A 16,918-nucleotide genomic window follows, 5' to 3' on the forward strand; every position below is an offset into this window, starting at 1 on the left:
GGGTCCAAAATATTCCTGCTTAGGGCCCCCAGTGTGAAAGCACCGCCACCAGAAATGGCATCTTGTGGGAAATATTTCATTTTTAACACCAGGCATAATTGTAGTGCCCAGCCTGGCCTCTGGTAAGCACTTACAGGTAGATAGATACAAGCTTCCCATATGGTAGTGCTGGCACGTTCAGTGGTGCCTGCTGTTTGCATATGGGAGAAAAAATCATGAAAGAACTCAAATCCCCCCGGCAAGAAGATGCTGTAAATAGTGTGGCCAAGTTTCAGACTCTCACAGTACAGTGGGACGGGATCCAGGCTTATCTGGTGTCAGGAGGAGGAAGCATTTTATGCATCCTAGACACACTGCCTCAGCTGGATTTACTAGCTCTGGAAGGGGCAGATGTTGGGCTCTCAACAGAGTGGCAACATCCGAAGCAACAATCGGTCCTTAGTGGATCTTGCTGAGTTGCGCTGGTGGGCTCTCTCACCAGCCCAGAATGAAGTGATGCCATACCAGATTCTGTTCAAGGCTCTTGCCTCAGAGCACAATTTATTGGTTAAACAGAATTTAGACATAATCTCAAAACAAAGTAGTTCCTCTGCCCAACATGGGCTGCTTTCCCCTCACCTCTCGCAGCCCTTCGGGGTCCTTGCCCTGACCCAGGGACTCCTGTTCCTTGCATTCTCACTCAGCTTGCCTGCCTGGGCGTCACATAATAGCTAGCTTCTTTCCCCAGCCACCAGTCCTAGTACAGGAACTCAGCTTCCTGCTCCCTGCAATTTCTCCAGCCCAGCTGAGTTCTTGCTGGCCTTTTTAAGGACCAGGTGCTCCTCAGGCTATCACCTGAACCCCTTGCCCCACAGGCTCAGCAGAGAGGCTGCTTATTAGTCACAGGTGGAGCTAGGCCCATTTCCCATTAATGGGCCAGTCACTGTGAAAACGAGGAGCACTTAGCTAAACTTGGGGTAGCATCACTGCCTAATTATAAACACTGCACCACTGGCCAACAGGGGGCTGGATACCTTCCAAATGCCAAATAATTCAAGAGAGAATCATTTTTTTGGACTCGAATGCCCCATGTTAGTTTTCTTTCAAGAAGAAAATTGGAGATGGAACGCATTCCACTTGGACAGAGGATTCGTCTGCAAGCTAGGCCAACGCTCTGCTGAATAGTCACCGTGCCAAGTGCTTATGGGTAATTAGGCATGAAGGGAATCGGCAGTCTGCTCCCTCCACTGTGTCTCACAGACTGCGTATTTGCAATGTGCCTTCAGAGTTGTGGCACTCAAATAGAAAATGGGCCCTGGACATACAGCCCCCACAAGGGACTCAGTTAGTTTATCGGTAACGCTACTGGAAAATCAGAGATCTTTGAGTGGCTGCGGCCTTACAGCTTGATGCCAAGGGTTTAATGGCACTATAGTAGGTGGCAACAGGAATTTCATATCGTTCTGTTGGATGGTTGCGATGCACAGCTAGGAAAAAAAAGTTGGAAAGATGGTCCAGGTATAGAATCCAGTGCATTTGTCTGCTTTTGTTGCCCTAATAAAGTCACTTGTGAAGGCAAGTTTCGTGGTGTGAAATGGAAATGTAGCAATGGGAAACCTCCTTCGTTTAGTTTTGGTGAGCAGATTGTAGATACTTCAAGCCATGTTAACATTTCTTGTTAACGTATGTTAATATTTCTTGGTTTTATACAGGCCACAAATACAGCAAGACTTGCCTTTGTTGTGGATTTTTCTCTTGGAACCGTGAACAAAACTAGGAAGTGCGGAGACATGTGAACTCAACTTCTGAAATTTAGTTCCTGTTCCAGGCAAGGGATTCAGATGAGTTCCTAGTCGATCCAAACTAGTGCACACCCAACACAACAGTGGGTAAAAGAGATCCCTAACTCTAAGCTGCAAAGTTCAGGAAGTTTTTGGATCCGAAGTTTTTGGTTCACCCAGTATAGAGTTCAGACCTGGATCCAATCTCTTCCAGAGTCTGGAGTTATTCACACACAAAGTTCAGGTTCAGGCCCATCTCCAGTTTCAAATGCAGGTCCCTATTCATTTCTAGAGAACTCCACTGAAGTTCATGGCGTTAATCAGGGATGAATTTGGACCATAGAGTTTGTAAAATCTTCCCAGCAAAGGTAGACACACATGTGTTTAGCTCTCCTTGAGCTAGCATGCTAAAAATAACAGTGTGGCTGTGGTGGCATGGCTCATGGTTTGGGCTAGTTTGCCTAAGTATGTACCCAGAGGGTTGAGCAAGGAACCACCGTCCGTGTGCTGTGGCCACACTGCTATGTTTAGTGCACTAGTTTGAACATACTTAGCACATCTGTCTTCTCATGCCTGTCCAGCTGCAGTGTAGACGTACCCTTGGTGGGAGTCTCATGCTATTTGGTGTTTTTACTAAAACCTCAGCTCCTGGAGTCATGAGAATACCAACTTTCATTTAAAAAAAGAGTAAATTTCTGGGCTTTATGGTTGTGGAGAAAAGCTGGAAAATGTGACCCAAGTGTAACCTAAAGTCTCAAAATCCAGACAGCAAATAAAAAGAACATCCCCCCCAAATATTATTTGTTTTTTTAAAATCATAATTTTAAAGTTGATTTTTTGGGGAGGGGAAGGGGTCTGATTTATGATATTTTGAACACTTGGAGATGGCAATATTGTAATTATTAAAGTGCCAGGAATGTGCTCCATCCTGTACAGGTTATTGAAGTAGACAGAGCTTGCTGTCTAAGACCCTGGTCTCATTTTCATTGAAGGTAATGGCAAACTCCCCTGGACTAAGAGAGGAGCAGGATTGGGCCCTAAATATTTAACTAAATCAGAAGGGAGTATTGTGTCTCTGGATAATCCATTACTATGCTAATTTAAGCAACGTTTGTAGGGGAACCTACAACTCTAACTCTGTATGATGCATTACAGCAGGAAATGTTTTCCTTATTTTAAAGTGAGTTTGGGAGGAATAGATTTGAAAGAAAATTGCCTTATGTTATCAGCACATTTAACCATTATTGAAATGCTGATCCAGTTTTATTTTCTTAGGGGAGAGTGTAGCTTTAGCTGAAGCATAAAAGCAAACTCTACCAAGTGTAGAAAAAAACTCACCCTGATGTGTCCTATTTGACAAACTGACCTGCGGGTCACAACCTGAGTTTATTGATCTGTGGGGCCTTGTCTGGGTATCGGGCCTGTTTTCTGGACTTTGGTTGCAGCTGCATTCCTGACTTCTGAAAGAGTAGGGGGTGTGGACTTCCACTAGGAGTAACCACTGGGAAGGAAGTAATGTTCATTAAGTGTGTTTCATGCAGAGGCAATGCAGGACCAAGCATGCTCAGTGCAAAAGCTTGTCTCCTTTGCCTGTCAAGCCCTGTGTTTGAACTCATTCCAGAATACTGGATTTACTTTTCACAAGGAAAGAATACCTGACTGGATTGCATTTTTCCTTCTTTCTTCTCTCTTGTAACCAGAAGATTGGAAACAGTATTCTTTTATGATCAGTTCAGTGTCAGTAATACAATGTGCTTGAATGCAAATATGACTATTCCAATGGAGAAAGAAGAGGAAACTTTGCTACCTGTGAAGTGAAGACTTCTTCTTAGGTCAGTAAAGAGGTTGAATAGAAACTATGTTTTCCAAGTATTTGTGGCAGTAGTTTAATGTTGTTTCCTACCCCACCTCACCCCCTCAAATACTTTAATATAAATTATATCAAACTTCTTTAAAAAGTTCATCTTCTAAGCTAAACAGCAGCTTTATTGTTGTTCAATATCTCTGATAAGATAAACCTGTTTTACATGAAATCGCTGCAACAAAAGTTTATTTTTTTGTTGGGCAAACTCCACTTTTGAAAACTTGATACTGTTGACCTTAGCAGGTTTTTTAAAAAAGTGTTTGCTAAGAGCTCTGTTCTTTGCTTCTATGCTGCATGTTTAGAGTTTTTAAAAGGCTAATCTCCCTCCCCCCGCAGCTGAAAATAGGACACATTTTTGAAGCATACACTCCGTCTTATCAAGCAATTCTTGTGGCTAGTTCATATGGTCATTTCCAATCTGAATGTAGATGTTTTACCTATTAATGTAAGGCTCTAGTTCTTTCTGTGAAATTTATTATTTGTTTTGTTGCCAGGAGGTGGGAGGAGATTTTACTTTAAAAAAACAGGTTTAGAATAGTGGATGCTTGCATTTTGAAATAATTTAAGAACTTTACACTTTTTTGTTTAAGAGCTTACTTAAAAGTTTCATCAACTGAGATTTTAAAACACTTTTAACTTTTGTAGAGGGGAAAGAACAATCTTTTTCTTGATATGTTGTACTGTCTAAGGGAGAGTTTTCTAAATATAGGCCAAGTGTTCCAGGAAGAAAATGACTATTAAATGAGAGGTAGACACAAATAATACAGAGTTTAAAAAGGTGTCTTTAGTCTATGGCTATCCTGGACAGATTAGAAACTGTGTTTTCATTTAGTTGCTCGTGCTGATAAATGCTCATTTCAAATGTACTACAAAGAGGAGATTTTTCTTACCAAAACTTAACATTAAATTTAACTGGGGAAAGTATGCACTGCACTGACTCTACAAATTATATGTTGGAAGTGTCTTTTAACTCTTGATATAATCCAGGAAATAAATGAGGACTATGCATATGCAGAAGTAAATTACTTTGTCGTAAACTATTTTTTCTGTTATCCAGTAGTACTAAGTGTGGAATTGTTTCTTCGTGGAAAAAAGCATAGCTCAGCAGAAGGAAGGTTATTGATAGATTAGGAATGGCATGTTCTGTTTTGGGGCTAGCAATGCACAGGTTTTACTACTGAGTTGATTGTAAGTGAAAACTCTGCAACTTCATGTACAATAAGTCAGCAGTTTTATTTTCCAATAGCAGGGGTGGGGTGTAGAGTGGGAATGATGGGGTTATCTGACCTGTTTCTTTTGGATCTTTCAATTGATTTGCATTGGGGTCACCTGCTACCTGCAGAACAGGAAAGAGGCAAGGATATCTGGGGCCAAACAAAAGGAATGTGAAAATGACCAGACCTGAAGCACTCTGATCCTTTCTCTTTTCTCTGTTCTTCACTTTGGCGTCAAGGAAGTGTTTGCCTGGAAGCAGGACAGGAAAACCCATCTAGATCTGCCCCCTCCTGTGGTTTAGCAAGCTACAGAGGATCATGGAGTCAGTGTGGTCTACTGGACTTATGAGACCTGGGTTCTATTGCTGTGTGGCTGAGGCAGGTCATTTCTGCCTCTTTGTGCCTCAGTTTCCCCCTCTGTAAAATGGGGATAGTGACATTTAGACAGTTTTTTGTAAAGTTCTTTGAGGCCTTTTGATGAAAGGTGTTTTATACTTGCAGAATAGAGAGAGGTTTACGATGCAAACATTCATAACCAGATTTGGATTTCAAATACCGCTAACTTTGAGGGTCTTAAGCTCCACAGATTTGGCTCAGGTCATTTTAGTGATAGGGACCATTCACAAAATTTTGATGTAGGCACAAACAGCCCCTCCGTCCCATCACCGCTCCCCCCTACAACTTGAGGGAGTTCAGATCCAAACATTCATGTTGGACCCACCTCTAGTGCAAGACAGAAACTATCTTTGGATGATTGCAACCCATCTCTCAGTCTAAGATTTAGCAACTGGTAGGGTTATAGACGTTATCAATGGAAAAGACCTATTAGAATATTGAGTCCATTCCCCCCAACAAGGGAAACCCCAACACTAGATGAGCCCCAATCTGTTTAAAGGGATACTGCCCATTTCCCATTCACCACAGTCCCCCAATGGAGGACCAATCAGCTCTTAACCTGGTCCTCCATTTGGCCTCACATCACCTTTATTTTTATCCCCAAACTTTTCTCTCTCCTGTTTTTCACACTACAAATGTGCTGGTGCTTTTATTCCGCATATGAACTTAAAGCGTCTGTTTAAAAAACGTGGCCATAATTTCGTTAGTACCCAAACCTTTCCAAGCTCTCACCCATATCCAATGCCATTCATAGCCAACAATGTATTCAATGTATGTCACTCTACTTGCCGTTCCTCTGCTCTCACACTCATGCAGTGAGTCTTGGATTGCTGAACAATTTAAAAGTGGTAAGTGCTATGATGCAGTTCTCTGCTCTGATTCCCATCTGTGATCCTGCTCATTCACCCTCCTTAAAATTTGGGACAAGTCTTTTGAAATGGCCACCCAGAACAATCAGACGTGAATGTTTGATGGAGGAAGTAGGAGTAGCAGACACACGGGACGTTCCATGCTACCCCAAAGCAGCAAGTTAGATTTGCTTCGAGAATGGTCAGCATCCTGGAGTGGAGTGGGACAGGACAGAAACACAATGGCCCAAAGTTTCAGGAGTGAGTAGCAATTGGGGGTGCCCATCCTCAGACACTTTAAAGGGACCTGATTTCAAGAAGGCCACTGCTCAGCGCTTTCTGACAATCCAGAGCCCTTTGAAGGGTCCCAAAAAGTGAGGCATCCAAAATTTCAAGTCACTTTTGAAAACCAGGCCCAACATACCTACATCTCTGGCGAGGTCCCCATGTACCACTGGTGCTTATGGAGCAGATCATGGAAAATGTCGTACTGTCAGACAATTGGAAACATACGGGAATATGGTGGAGGCTCTCAGTATCTCCAAGCATCCTGGGGGTAGACGGCATAGCTTTGCTTATTCCGTTTCGAGGCCGATACGGTGTAATCTTGAGCAGCTGTTGCAAACCGGCTCAGCAAACCTTTCTTTGTCAGCTGTGCCTACCCTCTTAAAATGGCTGGGGCAGAAATGCAGTGCAACATCTCTTATGACATCTAAAGTAGCATTGCCTTGCACAGTCCTTTTTGCAGTATTCAGGCAGGAATGTGAGATCTTGCTCTGTACTTCTGCCCTCGTTCAGAGGGCCCTTCTTAAGGCTCCTGAGCCAAGCCGCGGGAAGCATTTTTGTGTTCATTTGTATTTCCAGCCTCACTTCTGATTTTGATTGAGACTGATTATCCTCATCCTCTTTATTAAACCCATGAGTGTGCCCCTTTCCTCCATCACCCGCCCCCCGCGCCCCATAGGAATGCAATGGTCGCAATGACGGGGAGGTGGGGAAAACGTGGGAATCCGAAGCAGCAGCTTCAAGAGCATCCTTAGAAGGTTACATTGATCTATTCTGCCGCCCATTTACTACAGAGCCTAGCGTTTCCTGTGAAGGCTGCATCTCAAGTTGGAACATGTACGAGCAAAGCTTTTCTCCGAATACTGCTATGCTTATGTTATTGGCTTCCCCCACTGTAGCACATTTGTATAATTCGATTGGTAGACCAGCTTCACCGAAAGAGGAAAGAATTTATATCCCATGTCCCTCAGTTACTGAAATGAATTCCCCGAGCCAGCGGCATCAGCACCGCAGGACTAGCCAGAGCTCTAAGTGCTGCTGCAGATCAGAATAAAGTTGAGCAATCTCAGTTCATCGTGGACTAGCAGGAGCAAGGGGCATTATGGAGCCTTGTCAGAGGGAGCCTGTCCACGTTAGGAGACAGAAGGGGACAATATGGGACTAATCTCCCAGGGACATCTTTGTCTAAGCTGAAGACACTGATTTTCTTCCTGATGTTAGAGAGAGGCTGAAAGTATAGTCACATCACTGCTGTTGGGACATAGGATAGAGCGGTGACCATAACCAAAATACAAACGTTCAGTGCTTTATTTGTGTTGCTGTAAGAAGAAAATCTGTTTGTTTTTACAGGTCGCAGTGGCGATAAAGGCAATTACATTTACAGTGTTGTCCGCAGATGTCATAAATGTAAGTACCCAGTTCAGAGTTACATTATATTTCAATATGGGGAGAAGTTTAGATTCTACTTACCAAAGAACAATACACCTAAGCAGGAGATGTGCCCAGCTCCCATGGACTTTCAATGGGAGTTAGGTGTGTGACCAATTTTAGGAGCTTTTGAAAATCCCACTAGGTTCCTATCCGCATCTTTAGGTGCCCAAAGACCTTTGTAAAACTGGCCCTCAGTCTCATTGACCTTCCATAGATCTTAGACTCTTAAGTGCTTAAGTCATTTTTGAAGATGGGACTTAAGCTTCCCTAAGCCACATAGGTGATTTTCATGATTTTGCCCATCTGCTTTAAAATAACAAATTGAATGTAACACCGGTTTTGGCTGCTGTTAATGGCTTTTATGTTCAAAAAGGAGTTTGACAGAATAGTCAGTAGCACAGCAGTATAAACTAGGTACTGAAAACTAGAGCTCCAAAATTCAGGTTCCGATCTGTATTGCCAGAACCTGCAAAGTTCAGGAGTGTTTGGGATCCAGGATTATAGTTTGGCCCATTATAGCGGAGAAAAATAGTTGTGACATTTATTTCTGCCTCCACTTTGGAAATCTGAACCCCCACAAAGTTCAGGGCTCTGGGGCTTTGGTTTAGCCATTATAGAGGTAGGAACCCACTGCAAAATTTGGGACTAAATTCAATGCTGATGTTGTCCCTCTGCATCTAAAAGTTTGCAGGTATCTGAATCTGGGACTTTGATCTGGGCCATATCCCTAGCAGAAAATGAGTGGTGAAATATCCTGCATTGACACGTAAAGACTCTGAAAGAACAGGTGTCTTTGCTGAACTCCTTCTCTCATGCTCTCAGGGTTCAGGTGGTTGAATAAATGAGTATTGTGTTCACCAGGCAGCAGGGTTTAGGGTTATTCTCAAGTCCTTTGTTTGTGTGTATGTGAAGCCATCAATGCATCATTCCTTCTGCTTCAGCTGTTTGCGACTCCCATCTTCTCTATTGATTTTGCGCAGAACATAGTGCCCTGGAAGGTGTGACCTGTACCTCTGGCTAATTTATTTCTGTCATGCTTGTAGGATTTGGGGAGGGTGGCGGTGGGGAAGGGGACAACTAATTCAAGATGTGGAATATAAATCCAAGCTCTGAAACCCTCACAGACTTTCCAGTATCTCAAAGTGCCCCCTACCATCCCCAAATTCCTTAGTTTGTATTCTGTAGGGTTTGGGATAAAAAGGGAAATCAAATTCATAGAACTAATAAGGCAGATCACTCTGGGATGAACTCTTCTTGGTGACGTATGTCTGGGCTAATATTTATTCAAAGTTTGCTAGATTTCAAAACCATTTTTTAAACTGTCTAGTTTATGGGCTTGAACCAAAAGCCCGGATCTGAACTCCCTAAGCTTGCTTTAATCTGAGCATTGCTACTTGAACTCATCGGTATTTATTTCATGGAGCGTGGAGGACTTGGATTTTATTTGGTGCTGAAAATTCACTTTGGCCTAGAGTGGTGGTGGTTGAAAGATATGCAGTTGTTTTTATTTTAATATTGTAATTAGGATTGTTCATGCCATGGGCACAAATGTTAATCTTCTCTGTCCTGGCTTTCTTTTGTTTATAATCAATGAAATGACATTTGCGTTAGATATGTGAGTAAAAGCCAATGCTCCAAGTTTATAAATATTTATGGGCAGATTCTGTCCCCCTTGCTTACGTTGACTAGTGACTTTCTCTCTGAGTAGTCCCTTTGAAATAATGGCCCTTGCTCTCAGATGTAGTGCTGAATACCGCGACTTAGTCCCAGTGAGTTCCCTCAACTTTGCAAAAGAGCAGTGAACTTTTTGGCTCTGATTGAAATCATGTGACATTCATGGCAGTGTGTCATGATTTCAGCAGGCAACTGGGTGGAACTCAGCAATTTAGAGTAAGTTTTGCTTGGAGATTCTGAGTTGACTCGAACCCAGAATGCCAATAGAGGCCCCGTGAGTTTAAGAGTCAAAGTCAAAGAGTGAGCTCCATGTGAAGCAAAAGTGCTGCCTATCCGACAGCTTTAGGGACCAGTCCTGAGAACATTTGCTACCAGGCTTGGACCTTACTGCTGTGAGTTATTCCTGTGATGCCACCAATGGAGTTAAGTTTTCGATTAGATACAAAGTGATCCAGAGTTCAGGGTTGTTTGGGTCCACCACAATGCAAAGTTCTAAGCTGGCCCATGATTGCTGAAAGCTCAGTGAACCTTTCAGCAAACCTGGCGTGGGGATTAGGTTTGTAATACAAGACAAAACCAGGTGACCGTCACTTGGCTTGGGGTTCCAATGAACCCATTTCACATGGTCACATATATTTTGTTGCAAACATCTCTCACGATAAACTATCCTGTGCATTTCTAAAGAGCCTTTTGCTGTAAGGCTGACACCTGAGTGGGAAGCATGAATTTTGGGGAGAATTTTGAAGGCAAAGATGGACATTTGATGCAAGGTAAGATGGCTGTTCCTGGCATATGGGGACAAAAACAGACTCTTAGAGTAGCACAGGTCTCACTGTAGTTCTCTGCCTGCCTTGTGGCAAACATGACATACAGATACAAACTCTGTCAACACACGTAAGTTATGAGTCATATCACTAAGTGGCTAGGACCATGCATCCAAGTGGATAGGCTCCCAGTATCTCAGTATTTGTGTTCTGGGTTCCTCCTCCCCCCACCTGGTCACTGTTTAGGACCTAGTTAAAGTTGGTCTTCTCACGGTATTGCCATCATCCAGGAACAGAGGGAGGGAGGGAGAGAGAGAGAGTGACCCTGAAAAGAAAAGGTCTTTTGGTTCATCAGTGACTCCTTGGGTCACTACAAAGCCCATGAGAAAGATAAACGCACATACTTTAAATGAAAAATACTAAAACCCATGTGTGTCACTTTGTACAGCGTCTTGGGGCCGGATTCTTCTCTCCCTTTCATCAGTTCTGGATTGGTTTAATTCTCTCTTGACTGGAGTTACTCCTTGTTTACACCAGTATAACTGAGAGCAAATTCAAATTCACATTTTTCACTTAAGACCGTTGGAGAAGAGCTGCCCAAGGTTTTTCTCTCCATCAAAATATCAGTGCAAACTTTTACTGAAATTTTAAAAAATATAAAACATTGCGGGGGCAGGGGGAATAGGAGGAACTTCAGGGAAATTTTATTTTAAAAACAATTCCCAATTTTATTCCCCCTCTCAAAATCTGAAATTTCATTGAGAAAACATCAGAATTCAGAAAATTTTGGCCAGTTTTAATTGTTGTTATTTTTCAGCACTCCAGAGTGTGTTAAGCCGTTTGCCGAAACAAACTAATGGCTTCACTAAGGGCTTAATCCAATGTTCACTGAAGTCAAGGGAAAGAGTCCCAGTGACTTCAACGGGAGCTAGAACAGGCCATAAATTAGGACTGTTCTCTTTAAACAGTTATATTTGAAAGACTTGGTCTTGACAGTCCATATAGGGCAGTAAAGGCCCCTATACATGAGAGATTACTATTAATGTATTTAGTTGGGTTGCAGTTACACCCAGTACAGACACCAACTGGGGATCGGGATTCCATTGTGCTAAACACAGAACAAAAAGGCGGTGACTTCCCAAGGAGCATACACAACTTCCATTTGTTGTTGCCTCAATCTAAGCCATATGATAATACTGTCTAGCTCTTTTATAGCACTTTTCATTAGTAGTTCTCAGAGCACTTTATAAAGGGAAATAAGTAGATGGGGAAACTGAGATACAGAGCAGGGACATGACTTGCCCAGAGTCACTCAGCAGGCTAGTGGCAGGGCTGGGAACTGTCTCCTGAATACATTGTGGTTCTCGCTTCTCTAGGGTATACATGTGTGGTGCATCCAATTATTACTGTGATGGGTGTCATACTAAGGTGTATAATTATTAAATATTCTCATTTGCAGCATTTACTCAGCTCTTTTTTGTTTTTGGTGTGTGCGCTTTAAATGCATCTTGGTAATTCTTACGTACCATTCTCTTTGCAAACCCAGGCTTAGGCCAAACGTTGTGAAATGCATCTGGTTTTACTGTACAGCGTGTACTGTAATAGAAAACGATCATTCCCCATTGTGAACAAGTTGTGCTGCTTCTGGGGATGAGCTTCTTAGCAGCCTCAATGAGGCTTTTCACTGCTACAACAACAGCTGTGATTCTTGATTTTAGTCGCCATTCGTGTCAACAATGGTAGTGTACACAGTGCAGCAATCTCGCATTTGGTTGTGCTCTCTCCCTTTCCTCACCACAGGCATAACACAATGCTTGTAATGAACATAGATGCCTTGGATTACAGCAGCCTGAATCACAGATTATATAAAAGAGGTTGGGGGCGGGGGGCTGGAGCCTGATGGTGATTATGTTTACATGCCCCAGCGTAGATTGAGGTCTCAGTGTGCTGGGTGCTGTACATAGATACATAAGAGAAAGTCCCTGCCCTGAAAACCTCAAACCCTAAATAGACAAGAAAGTCAAAGGACGGAAGAGAAGAAATATTATTGTTCCCATTTTGCAGAGGGGGAACAGCGGCACAGAGATTAAGTGAGTTGCCCATGTCATATAGGAAGTCTGTGTCAGAGTCAAGAATCTCCTGAGTTCTAGTCCAGTGCATTGTCCACAAGATCAGCCTTTCTCGCAACCTACCCTGATCCAGCCTAAGTTCAGGCTCTGCTGCGTAGGAGCTTGCTAAACCATTTTATTGAACTCTCATGAATTCTGTATATATGATTGTCCATCTTCTTTCTGAGCGAATAGTGACTAGACCACAGTGAACCCTGCCAAGGTATTGTGGGTCACCATGCTGCAGGAGTTCTCCTCTTTTGAATGGGACATAAAACCAAGGTCCTGTTAAAAATCTTAGCTGTTAACTACAGTGTCTGAGTCAAATTCCAGTTTGGCCATTTACTGTCTGCCTGCCTAAATTCCACCTGTGTTTTCAGCTGAAAATGGCATTTTCCACTTCCTATCCTAAATTGATATTCATGTATCAAGTTGTAGTCTTGATGTAGCCTCATTTCAGTAATGGGGGAAGTGATTCCTAAAAAGTATGCCTTCACTAATCAAGCACTAGGAGTCTTAGAAATGCCACATATAGGTAATGCGTGTAAAGCGTGTTGAGAACTTCTGGGATGAAAGGCACTATAATAATGCAAATGATTATCATTTAATATTTTATAAACCTGAAACTTCAGCTGATTTTCTAGTGTAGATTATTTCCCTATATTAAATGTCGCTAAGAATCTAAGTCTATGAGATATATGCTTTGCAAAATTATTTATTTTACATGAGAAAGTGTGTCATATGTTTCACAGATGTACAAATCCCATATGTCTGTTTTGTAAGGCTGGTTATGAAATGCATTAATTTATGACTCGGAGACAGGGGGGAATTGGGCTGCCCACAGAATAGGGTGGATCTCACTATTTATTTGTGTTTGGTTTCAGCCAATATGTTAAAGATAATTTGCTAGATCCTCTACTAGGGTAAATAAGTGGAGCTCCATTGATGTCAGTGACTTATACCAGTTCAGGATCGCCCAATAATCTAGCCAATCAAACATTAGACATTAGGATTTTTTTGAAATAATATATTTTTTTAATCAAAGATTGTACATGGTTTAAAGCGTCTCTTGAATGTCCGAATTGTAGATGTTTTGACGATAAAGCCCCTTCGACATATTGTATTATTTCAGTTTGGATAAATTATATTAAATCATTGCAGCTTGTTCTACAGATATACCATCGGAATGGACAAGACAGACAAAGGGAATGTTATCCCTCAGGTTTAGAGATGGGAAACTGAGGCACAGAAGCATTAAATGACTTGTCCAAGGTCCCACATTGCCAACTTTGCTGATTGTATCATGGGTCTTGCAATATTTGGGGTTTTTCTTGAAGTCCCAACTCTTGGAGTTCCAAATGTGATAACTTTAGCATTCGTTCACAAACATATTCTAACCTTTGTGGTTGTGCAGAAAATCTTTGAAAATGTGAATCCAGAAGGCTCAAACTCCCACCCCACCCCCTCAAAAGTAAGAACTCAGATTTATTATGTTTAAAATATCATTATTTTTAAGCTAATCTCTTGATTGCTAGGGGCCTGACTCATGGATTGGCAAGGCTGAAAGGCCATATGGTAAGATTATGGCAGAGCCGGGAATTAAACGCTGATCTTCAGAGTAGCCAGCAGAGTGCCTCAACCCCATGACCATCCTTCCTCACTCCTTACATGAATAAAGTTGCTCCCATATGTAAGTTGTCTGTAGGGCCAGGTCCAGGGTTTAGAATTGGGTTGCATCACAGGGAGAAGTTGCGGGGCTACTGCCAAAGATTCCACAAAGTCCAGTAGGGACTTTCATAGATTCATAGATAGTAAGGTCAGAAGGGACCATTATGATCATCTAGTCTGACCTCCTGCACAACGCAGGCCACAGAATCTCACCCACCCACTCCTGCAAAAAACCTCACCTATGTCTGAGCTATTGAAGTCCTCAAATTGTGATTTAAAGACTTCAAGGAGCAGAGAATCCTCCAGCAAGTGACCCGTGCCCCATGCTACAGATTATTGATTTTTACATGGATGGTGCCCACCTACTACAGGGATGAGCAACAAAATAAAATCTTAAAATAGAGGTTGGAGCTCGGGACTAGGAAACACTCAGGACACCTGGGTTTTATGTCCAGCAGTGCCACTGACTTGCTCTGCTTCCTTGAGGGGCAAGTCATTTAACAGCTGTGTGTGTGTCTCATTTTCCTCCTTTGTCAAATGAGAACGACACTTGGTTGGCCTGTCGGCAGTATCTTTATACTGATGCTTTTACATGCTTGGTTGAAGCGGGAGAACTAACGTGTACAAGGCAAAAGGAAAAAAATAGGTGAGCCTGTCTGGGCTTGTCAGACTTATACCGTGTCAGCAAACTCAGTGAGACAAGAAAGCGGAGAGCAACAGATCAAAAGAATGCGTTAAAATGAAAGGTAAACCGACGAAGTTAAATTTACAAAGCAGCAAGTGGGGAGTCGCACAAAGAGACCCTGCTCGCAAGCAGCCTGCTCCAAAGCCCTGTTGTTCCAGCATGTGCGGGAATGTTCCCCATAATTATGCATACCGTGCTGAGCTGATCAGTGAATCCTCTCCAGCCCAGGGGAATTCCTGCAGGTAGCACTTTGTCCTGTGGTTCCAATCAGATCTCGCAAGCTAAGCAAGGTGGCATTGGCTCAACAGGTGGACAAGGGGTCCTCCAGGTGATGAATGGCTTTTTATTGGTAATTCAGAAAGTAGCACTGTTCTCTGTGAGTCGGTTTGGATCTGGAGCCCCAAACTGATGCTTGGTGGAGTATAGGTATTGCAAGAACTACATTGCAGCTCAGGTTATTACAGTCTGCTTACTTCGACACCCCCTTCAATTTCAGTTGGCCATAGGACTATTCTTTACTTCCGGCACCAGGCTGTTGTGCAGCGTTGCTGAGTGATGGTCAACAGCTGCTGTGTGTTGCAGTGATGGTTGCGTTTCTCTATATATTCCTTAGCTTCTTCACAGAGATGTTGAGAGGGTTAATTACTGCGTAAGTGGGGGAGATCCTGCTGAGAATGGTGCCAAAGCAGTGCGAAGAAGTAGTAGGTAGAAAAAGCATATAGACGACTCCGTTAGAACAAAGATTCAGTTTTAGAGGGATATACCTGTTAATTCCCTAGAATGGTGACTGCATGCCACTCTGTACCATTACTCTCATTTTACAGATGGGGAAAACTGAGGTACAAAGGGGTGACTTGTCTTCAGTCATGTAGTCAGTGACAGTTGGGAAGGGAAGCCAGGCACCCTGACTCCCCATTCCCTTTGCATCTGAAGAAGTGGGTTTTTAACCCACGAAAGCTTATACCCAAATAAATCTGTTAGTTTTTAAGGTGCCATCAGACTCCACGTTGTTTTTGTCCCCTTTTCTAACTATTAGACCTGCTGCCTCCTTAATCGGAGATGGTATAGTCCACATCAAGGCTACTAAGTCCCTTCTACGCGACTAATATAGTTTTAATGTGTAACGTAGATCCCTATTTATATAGTCACATCGCCTCTTTTCTTTTTTTTCTCTTTTTTCTTTTCTAACCACTTCTATAAAACGTGTTGATGTTTCCATGACTCAGTGACAAATGGCTCCAAGCTTGCAAGTGTTCTGGCAATTTTAGCTGGATAGCTATAACACTTATTTCAGGAGATTCACTGTCGTGTGCTAGCACGCAAGATGGGTTAATAATAATAATAATAATAGCAGTTAATGCTTCTGACAGTTTTAGGCACCTTTTGACTTTTTTATTCAGGCCAGGAACTGTCTATTACTTGGTGTTTGTGCAGTGTCTAGCATAATGGGGCCCCTTTCTTGGGTGGTCCCTTGGCACGACCATAATAAATATGATTAATAATAATAATAGATAATCAGGTGTGGGCTCCTCAGGCTTTTATTTGGTGGGGGAGGGAGCAGAAAAAATTACTTTCACTTATTCACCTCTTGTCCTAGCTTTCTACAGCTAAGCACCCACAGGTTTTTATTTCCACTGTGCCACTGGCTTGGGGCATTCGTAGCCTGATTCACCACGGGCTGGGACATTGTGTCCTCATCTGCAGCTGTGCAAATTGGGTGTAAAATGCACTGGATCATAACGGGATCTTTTGCCCAGGTGTAAGTGATGACACTGGAATGGAGACTCAGGCCCTATAGATTCACTACAGTCTAAAGTGTATGCCTTGTTAATCTTCTGCTACAGTATATCTGAGTATATTCCCTTGGAAAAGATCAGGGTATAGTTATCCTTGCTTTTCTGCCTGTTCCTTGCACAGATACATTAGTGTGGTATGTCCTCTACATTGTTTGTGCTTGGAATTAACTTACCAGAAGTTTTGAGTTATGAACGGTCAATATTATTATGATTGTTACTTGTATTTATTTGTGTTGCGATTGCACCTAGGAGCCCTAGTCATGGACAAAGACCCCATTGTGATAACACAGAACAAAAAGAGGGTCTCTGCCTCAAAGAGTTTACAATCTGTGCTTTACATTGCTACAAAACCTTTTGTCCAAGGATCTCAGCTATCCAATATCACATCAGTGGGGCAGGTACATAGCCTCATTTTACAGATAAGG

At 42.5% G+C, this 16,918-nt stretch overlaps 1 long non-coding RNA gene across 1 annotated transcript in view; it reads left to right on the forward strand.

The window, feature by feature from the left end:
• Positions 1 to 3,390: 3,390 nt before the first annotated feature.
• The window catches only part of LOC141976067 (uncharacterized), an 88,933-nt gene continuing 75,405 nt past the window's right edge, over positions 3,391 to 16,918 (forward strand). Inside the window, exons 1-2 of the long non-coding RNA XR_012636061.1 lie at positions 3,391 to 3,592; positions 7,718 to 7,774. This is a non-coding gene — a long non-coding RNA (uncharacterized LOC141976067). The remainder of the gene's footprint in view (positions 3,593 to 7,717; positions 7,775 to 16,918) is intronic.

The sequence above is a fragment of the Natator depressus genome, chromosome 22 (assembly GCF_965152275.1).
Source record: "Natator depressus isolate rNatDep1 chromosome 22, rNatDep2.hap1, whole genome shotgun sequence".
Taxonomy (NCBI): domain Eukaryota; kingdom Metazoa; phylum Chordata; order Testudines; family Cheloniidae; genus Natator; species Natator depressus.